The sequence below is a fragment of the Magallana gigas genome, chromosome 3 (genome assembly GCF_963853765.1).
Source record: "Magallana gigas chromosome 3, xbMagGiga1.1, whole genome shotgun sequence".
NCBI classification, from domain to species: domain Eukaryota; kingdom Metazoa; phylum Mollusca; class Bivalvia; order Ostreida; family Ostreidae; genus Magallana; species Magallana gigas.
The window spans coordinates 392,327-401,576 of record NC_088855.1 but is presented as its reverse complement, the minus strand read 5'-3'; the positions used below and the strand labels follow the sequence as shown (position 1 = coordinate 401,576).

Below are 9,250 nucleotides of genomic sequence, written 5' to 3'. Positions count from 1 at the left end.
ATATAGAAGCAAAGTTGTTGATTGTAGCAATATTTATCAGGTAAAATCATTTTCACACCCATTTATGACGTAATTAGGGATTTTAAGGGGCCAAAGTTCTTAAACTTTGATGCAATATATCTAGAGAAGGAGACATATTTTGTTAGGCAATGTAGAAAAGAAAATGTTTGCATTGATGATTCTAATCAATTCCACTAATCAAAACTCCAAAGACTGTCCCCATTAAGGATCTATAGGGCTGGCCCCTAAAATATTCAATCATTTGTATCTCAAAAATGAACAACAATTTTAGATGGGTGTAAGAACAAAAAATGTTAGTATTCGTGAGAACTTTCGATTGAACTCAAGAAAGAGGGGCTGGCCCCTTAAATGAGGAGCCAGGACACTCGTAAACTATATTACAGATAACTTGAAAACAAGCAAGATTTCAAATATCTTTGGTACTTAGCCTTTTTTACAAAATTGATACCAGCGAGATTTTAGTCACTGTAAGTGATTGAGACACAAACTTTTATAAATGATAGACAATCATTTGAAGATATATTTAACGGGTTTTCTTTTGTCAACCGTCACTTCCGGTACTCACCAGAAGAGTTCAAACAATTCATTTTTTTCACAAGTTTAACTGATTATCTTTGGTGTTTCATCTGCTATGATTAACAGTAGTGTACACTAAACATATGTATAAAAAACCCTAGCTTTTATTTTCATAAACCTCTATTGTTCGTCCGTTTTCGGTCTCGAGACAAAAAACCTAGATTCACCAAGATCGCAGATTTGGCAGAGAATATCGATATTTCATCGTATCATATGAAAACAAAATCGGACGGAAGACCTACTCGTTACTCGTAACGAGATCTAGTTAGGGTCTTCCGTTTTCAACGGAAGACCCTCTTGTTATTCTATTGTTTTTTTTATTAGGGTCTTCCGTCTTCAGCGGAAGACCCTTCTATTATTCTATTGTTTCTTTTTCACTTTTCTTATTGTTATTAGGGTCTTCCGTCTTCAGCGGAAGACCCTTCTATTATTCTTCGGTTTCTTTTTCAATTCTATTATTAAGGTCTTCCGTTTCCAACGGAAGACCTTATTGTTTTCGTACTGTTTCTTATTATTATTTTTTTCCACAAATTTTGTGCACGCGATTTCTCAGAGCCTATTCAGCCGATTTTGACCATTTTTTCACAAATGATTGCCAGAGGTCATAATTCTAGACGTTTTTTGAAATTTGGAAATCGTCATTTCCGGTACCGAGTTACGGCGGATTTTCTATTTTTTACGACCTTTTTTGTGCAGAGCTGATCTCAGAAAGTATTAGAGATATGAATACGAAATTTTTAGGATAGGTAGTCTATAGTTTGAAGTTGTGCACTATTATATTGTTTTACGCCAGTGGCGCAATTTCCTTTAGCTCGCCTAGGCACGAAAATTGGGTACGAATTTTCATTCAAAATTTTCATTCTTTTGATCTGTATCTTTTTATCAGTTGATATTTTGTTAAGATATATATAACAGAAGTGGTAGATAATCATAAGTTCTTTCCAACGAAATCAAGAAAAGGGGCCGGCCCCCTTTTTTAGGGGCCAAGAGACTCGTAAACTCTATTACAAATAACCTAAAAACGATAAAGATATTGTAATCCATTATAGAAGCAAAGTTGTTGATAATACCAATATCTATTAGAAAAAATTATTGCCACGCCCATTTATTACCTAATTATGGAATTTTAGGGGCCAATGAACTTAAACTTTGACGCAATATAACTAGAGAAGTAGACATATTTTTTTAGACATCATAGAAGAGAAAATGTTTGAATTTATGAATTAAATCGATTCCACTTATCAAAACACGAATTTCTGTCCCCATTAAGGATCTAGAGGGCTGGCCCCTAAAATATTCAATCATTTGTATCTCAAAAACGATCAACAATTCTAGATAAGTTTAACAACAAAAAATGTTAGTATTCGTGAGACCTTTCAAATGAACTCAAGAAAAAAGGAATGGCCCCTTAAATTAGGGGCCAAGACACCCGTAAACTCTATTACACATACCTTGAAAACGATCAAGATTTTGTAATGCATTATAGAAACAAAGTTGTTAATCGTAACAATAACAGTTTGTAAAACTCATTTCAACACCCATTGATGACGTAATAAGGGTACTAAAATCTTAAATCTTTAATGTGCTTTATGTGAAAAACCAAAACTCTTTGTTAAGCATTTTAAAGGATATTGACAATCGTATACATTTTTTGAAATGGAGTGGCTGAAGGGACTTCTGAAATTTCATTGTTATTTTAAACGAATCGTTTAAAAATTGAACGGAAGACCTACTCGTTACTCGTAACGAGATTGTATCTAGTTATTATTCTTTTTTTTTCTTACGCATTTTTGTGCACGCGAGTTCTCGGGAACGGCTTGGCTGATTTTAATGAAACTTTCAGAACTAACACATATTGATCTGAACCTTATTGGAAATTTTTTATATTGATGACGTCATTTCCGTTTTAGAGATATTGACGTTTTTACGATTTTTAGAGGGTCGGCTTGTCCGGTGATTTTCTCCTAAACGAAAACAGATATTTGATTCAAATTTTCAGGGTTTGTAGACCTATGTTTGTGGAGATGACAGAAGCATTTTCATTGTTCTGTGACAAAAAACACCGAAGCTCGCCTGAGCTTAAAAATTGAGATAAAAAGCGTCATGATTTTTTTGTGGTTTTCTTTGAATATTTTTTTTTCTCAAAAGTATTTTGTTAAGACTTATAGAACAAAAAAACTTTAAAAAGTCAAGAACTTTCATTTGACATTAGGGAAAAGGGGCTGGCCCTTTAAATTAAGGGTCGAAAGGGCTCTAAAGTATTCTAATAATATCTTTTTAATGTGAAATATTTTGTAATACTTTATAGAAGCAATTATGTTCATCGTAACGTTATGTACCTATACATGACAGTTGTTTACTCCTCTGTTACGTATTTAGGGATTTTAAGGGGCCAGCAGTCCGAAATTTTGATCTTATATATCTGAAAATGGAGAGAAATTTTGAAAAGCAATGTTGAACAAAAGATGCTCCAAATAATGTCGTTAACAATTTGCAACCATAATTTTTTTGTTATCCGGTCCCTAAAAGGAGTTATAGGGTCGGCCCTTAAAACGATCTCTTCCAGACATCTCGAGAACGGTACATAATTTCTACATACTTGTTGAACAAAATGTGTTTAAAATGACAAGAGCTTTCTTTTTATATCACGAAAAAGGGGCTGGCTATTCAAATTAGGAGCCGATAGAGTTCTAAAGTCTTTTAATCATAACTTTTAATTGTTAAATATTTTGTAATACATTACGGAAGCAATTATGTTAATCAAAATGTTATGTACCTATACATGAAAATTGTTTACTTCTATGTTATGTAAAAAGGGATTTTAAGGGGTCAAAAGTCCGAACTTATCATCAACGTCCCAAAATTAAAAAAGAGCAATTTTAAGGAGCAATATTGAACAAAATACGCTAAAAAATGTGATTAACAATCTGCAACCAAAACTTGTTTGTTATCCGTTCCCACGATCTCTTCCAGATAAATCAAGAACGGTTACAAATTTCAAAACTTTTTACACAAAATGTATCGAAATCAAAAGACCTCTTATTTGATATGAAATAAAATGTGGCTGGTCCCTAAATAAGGGATTCAACGGGGTGTATAATCCTTCATACATCGCTCTTTTAGATCACATCTGCATTTCCTGATATGTTTCGTTGATGAAGATAAAAGGCAATGTCATTTCCTCTTCTAAAAATCGGACGGAAGACCTCCTCGTTGCTCGCAACGAGATCGTGTCTAGTTATTATTATTATTATTATTCTTTTTTTCCTTACACATTTTGTGCAGAAGATTTCTCGGCGATTACTCGTTCGATTTCTTTTAAATTTTCAGTAAAGATGCCCCGCCGTCTGAAGTTTGTACCGCCGGAACTTTTTTTTAGAAATTCACTTCCGTTCGGAAGTTATCGTCATTTTACGATTTTTAAAAGTCAATTTTGTCTGACAGGTTTTTCAAAAATGAGTAAAGATATAAGGCTGAAATTTTCAGAGATGATAGACCTACTGTTTTTCTGGCGCAACACACTCAAGAAAATGTCCGCCGTCACTTCTTTTTCTCATTGGAAAAAAATGTAAAAAATTAAATTTTTCGACTATTTTATTTTTTAATATTTCTTTTTTATATTTTAACAGTTGATAGAGACCCTCTTACTGATTCAGAATATGTAATTTGTTTTAAAATCGATCAAGGCGTTCTCGAGAAATTAAGCGTCAAAGTCCTGAAGCGAGAGCCCGAGTAGCTCAGTTGATAGAGTCGTGGACATGGCCCAGGCGACCCGGGTTCAAGCCCCGAGTGCCGAAAAAAAATTTCCTATTTTTTTGGATAGATTGACAATTTCGTGTTAAAAGTCGTCTTCTCTACTCAAAAATCTCACGGAAGACCCACTCGTTGCTCGCAACGAGATCGAATCTAGTTATTATTATTATTCTTTTTTTTTCTTACCGATTTTGTGCAGACGATTTCTCGGAGATGGCTGGGTCGATTTCGCTCAAATTTTCAATATAAACGTGTTTTTATCTAAACCTGATACATAATTTTTATTTTTTGAAAACACACTTCCGGTCGGAAGTTATCGTCCGTTTACGATTTTAAAAAGTCAATTTTGTCTGTCGGGTTTCTCAAAAACGAGCAAAGATATAGAGCTGAAATTTTCAGAGATGATAGATCTAGCGTTTTTCTAATGTACCTCGGTCATGAGAATGTCCGCCGTCACTTCCGGTCGTCACCGGAAGGAAATTTTAAAAATTGAATTTTTCGACTTTTTTATTTTTTAATATTTTTCTTTGAAATTTTTACACCTTATAGTGACCCTTTTACTGATTAGGAATATGTAATTAGTTTTAAAATCGATTAAGGCATTCTCGAGAAATTAAGCGTCAAAGTTCTGAAGCGGAGTCCGAGTAGCTCAGTCGTTATAGTCGTGGACATGGCCCAAGCGACCCGGGTTCAAGCCTCGAGTGCCGCAAAATTTTTTTCTCTTTTTTTTCGCTTAGATCTACGATTTTATCTTTGAATTGATAAGTTTAATCATATCTATTCAAAAATTGGACGGAAGACCCACTCGTTGCTCGCAACGAGATCGAATCTAGTTATTATTATTCTTCTTGTTTTTCCTTCTGACTTCTTTTTTGCTTTATATCTCAAAAACTATTTAACCGATTTGCAAGAAATTTTCAGGGATTATGTTAAATAGTTGTCCCTTGACGACTTTAAACTTTCAGTCATTAAGTCACTTCCGTTTTCTAGTTACGTCATTTTTAAAAATTTCAAAAAGTGATTTTGTCCATGACTTTTCTCGTAAACGGTTGTTTATAAAGAATTGAAATTCTCTGTGATTGTAAATCTGCGGATTTACTTATGGCAAATTTACAAAAAATATTATTTTGTCACTTCCGGTCGAAACCGGAAGTGATTCTAATTTTTCGGAATTTTCATTTTTTTAAGCGAATAATAAAATTATATGCATGTTGTAGAGTTTGTAAAGCTAAATGCAAAACTGAAATTCGTTTTCAAATCGGATGATGCATTTCAGAGATATCGGGGTTTAAAAATTGATCTTTCCGGAAATTTAGATTCCGTGTTGTTGGTTTTAAAAATAGTGCAAATTTCAAACTGAAAGTAATTTCTACTGAAAACAATTCGTACTTATAATTAAACTATATATAAAACACAAAATTATATGCATTTTGTAGAGTTTGCAAAGCTTAATACAAAACTGAAATTCGTTTTCAAATTGGATGATGCATTGCAGAGATATCGGGGTTTAAATATTGATTTTTCCGGAAATTTTGATTCCGTGTTCTTGGTTTAAAAAATAGTGTAAAATTCACACTGAAAGTAACTCTTGCTGAAAACAATTCGTGCAGGTCATAAAACCGGACTCTGTTTTTTAATAGTTATTTAAAGTGTTTATCGATACAATTTCGTTATTTCGATCGATAATTACGTTGTAAGTTTTTATTAGTCTTATTAGTTTTAATCGAAATAATTATTGTACGATTCCCCATTTCAACTCGCCATGTTTTGACTGCGAACAAACAGCTGATAGCGGTGTGTCCACATTTTTAAAAGAAGCAAGGCCTGCAATACGTCGATAGTGGAAATTTCAGCTCAACTAACGTATGACATATTATAAAGGTATGTTTCAATACAGGATATGTCGTATTGACTTTTTCTTTTCAGAGTATTTGCACTTTTCAATCTAATCCAAGATTCCTCTGACTCTAACCTCCGCTTTTGAATTTATTTATTGCGCAGAAAAACGTGCGCTAGTTTTGGACTGATTTACCTTATTTTTACGCAAATTCTGTGAAAACAATTAGTACCATTAAATTCTTCATGCAATTTACTACTGATATCGCCTCTTAATTTGCCTCAGACTTTCTCCGAAACACGCTACCGACTTTGGAAAATCAAGTATGTTGAATTTACATCGAGATCGAGAGTCGCCATTTTTACATGTAAACAAAGTGGACCACATGAATTTACGGGACTGGTGATGGTGTTTAAAAGACTATCCGAGGCAAGTGAAGATAGGATATCAGTAGTAAATTGCATGAAGAATTTAAAATTAAAAGCGGTGGGAGTCCTAAGGTACACAAGAATAGAATGTTGTAATTAGAGTGCATGTTTGCATGATGATAAATTTACCCTAAATATTTAAATATAGCAGATCTTTACCATATCGCCTTTACTTAATTTATAAATTAAAAAAATTCAGGCTTGTGTTTAATTAAATAAATATATTTGACAAAGTAAATATTCAATCTAATTAAAATTAGACCTTTTGTCTCGCTCTCTGTTATATATGGTTATTGCTTGTGTAACAGGCATGTAAAACAGAGTGCGAGATGAAAAGTCGCAAATTTCATATTATATCAAGCTCAGAATTTAGAACAATGTTCCATGATATCTATTAAACAGTCTTCTCAAGATATAAGTATTTCACAGAATCATTGTAATTTGAGAGATTAGATTATCTTTTATACATATTGATTCATTTTAGGTAAGCTTTACATGCATATCACATCTACATAGTATGTAAATAATTTTTACTGCATGTGCCTCAGATAGATCTATCTCTCTCTCTCTCTCTCTCTCTCTCTCTCTCTCTCTCTCTCTCTCTCTCTCTCTCTCTCTCTCTTTTAATCTTGGCAAAGACTCATGAAACTGTCAGAGGGCAACTTAATTTTGTGACAAAAATATCTCGATCTTGTAAAAGAAATCCAAAGTGCATTGAATTTTAAAATGAGCATGTATTATTAATCCCTCATTTTTATGCGCATTATACATAGTATTGCTTTTAAAACATGTAATTCGTAAGAAAAAAAAAACCCTCGTTAAATTTATTCGCAATAAACCCCAGTAGAATTGACAAAACATGGTATACACGTAGCAGAAGCTTATACTTTGACACTGTTTGGATTGGTAATATTCCTTTGTAGTTTATGAATTGAAATATTGCTGTCGCACTTCAAGTAAAACAAAATCTCTCGCTCACTCCTGCTCTCGCTCTCTCTCAATCTGATATGTCTATACCCAAGAAATTATTTTAATGTTATGATATTATGACTTGATATGCACATTTTTGTTTTTGTACTGGCTAAATGTTAATGTCATATATTTGGATATGTCATACTTATAACACTGCATGGTCAGTGTATTTTTTCCAAAAATATTATGTATATGTTAATGTAAACACAGCTATTACAAGTACATGTATGCTAACACAGCTAATTTATTTTTTTTATTTCAGCTTAAAGCAGACTCTTGTTACCACATGGCTTTTACCTGTTGATTCTTGTGGTTTCAGCTCTTGAGGTTAACCTGTCACCTCTACCCACATGCATATTCCTTGCGTTCCAAAGACTATCTACCGGTAATTCAAATTAAATCGGATAATGCATGAACAATAATGGAACTTTAAGAAAGCATCATGCCCTATTGTGGTTTGTTCATGTTTGATAAGAAATTATGAAAAACAAAATTAAGGCTGTTTAAAGAAATATAATTGTTGTGAAAATTTGTTTTTCAATAAAAGTATGCAATTATGTTTCCTTCATTTTTTATTTTATAAAGATATTTAGATGTGTTTACATAGTTGAAAAATCACCCAACTCTTTCAAATTTTCTCCATAAGATTACATGTAGGATATGTAAATGTACATTTGACTTTTGAATAACACCAGCAATGATAATTACTTTTTAAATGAGCAAGAAACAATCTATTTTCACCCTTTTAAGGTATATATGCATAAAAAAGTAGAAAAAAACATGTCAAATTTGAACATTTTTAATGGAATTCTCCTCCGCCTCCAGCTACCCGGGTGTGTTTGAATTTAATTTTATTTAAGGCAGATGTTGAACTTGTTGATCTTACTGTTTTATCATGGTTAAAAAGAGACAAGAAACCAGAATAGATTAGATATTTAAAAAATATGATTGTTAGCTTACTTTTTTTCATGGAAAAAAGAAATCACATGCAGGAATACTTGTCTATTTAATTATTAAAATGCTACAAATCATTCAAGAAACATAAAAAGATCAAATTTTAGTATCATTGATGATTGTTTTCAAACATGTGTGAGAAATGACTCATAGAAATTGCCACAAGTTTCAGAAAATTAGGTAAAAGATTTCAAACCATGACTTTTTATGAAAATCAAAAGATAGGGGGTGGGTATACATGTAAGGGCATTTCTAAGTTATGTGATGCTTTTATCAAGATAATATCATGTAGATGTATGTTGTATTGAATAAGGTTTCTTATTAAAGGTGGTTGAACAACAATTGACCTCTAAAAGGTCAGGTAAAGATGTTTTACTATGGAGAACCCTGTAAAACTGTGTTGAGTAAAAGAAATTGGAAATGGTGGGTTCACTTAAATGGCCATATGTTTATTAAACCTCAATGGAATTGTCAATATGTGGTATACTTTTTTCTCAGAATTGCATTAGCTTTCTTATTCTAAGACAAAGACATCTGTTCATAAAATGTACTAAGTTAGGTAGCAAGGGACGATTCGGATAAAGTACCCGTTAATATTTTTGTAAAATTAAGGTACATCACTACACCTAGACTTATACTTTTTAAGACACTACTTCACAAGATGGCGATTTAAATATTTTGTTGAACTCTTAATATCGTTCGATTGGGT

At 32.5% G+C, this 9,250-nt stretch overlaps 1 long non-coding RNA gene across 2 annotated transcripts; it reads left to right on the top strand.

The window, feature by feature from the left end:
• The first annotated feature begins 5,200 nt into the window (after positions 1-5,200).
• Positions 5,201-8,913, top strand: LOC136273488 (uncharacterized). 2 transcript variants are annotated; one of them, XR_010711650.1, is made up of 2 exons: positions 5,201-6,231; positions 7,850-8,913. It is a non-coding gene; the product is annotated as an uncharacterized lncRNA (long non-coding RNA). The 2 variants fall into 2 exon arrangements; XR_010711651.1 differs by lacking the exon at positions 5,201-6,231 and adding an exon at positions 6,238-6,616.
• The last annotated feature ends 337 nt before the right edge of the window (positions 8,914-9,250 follow it).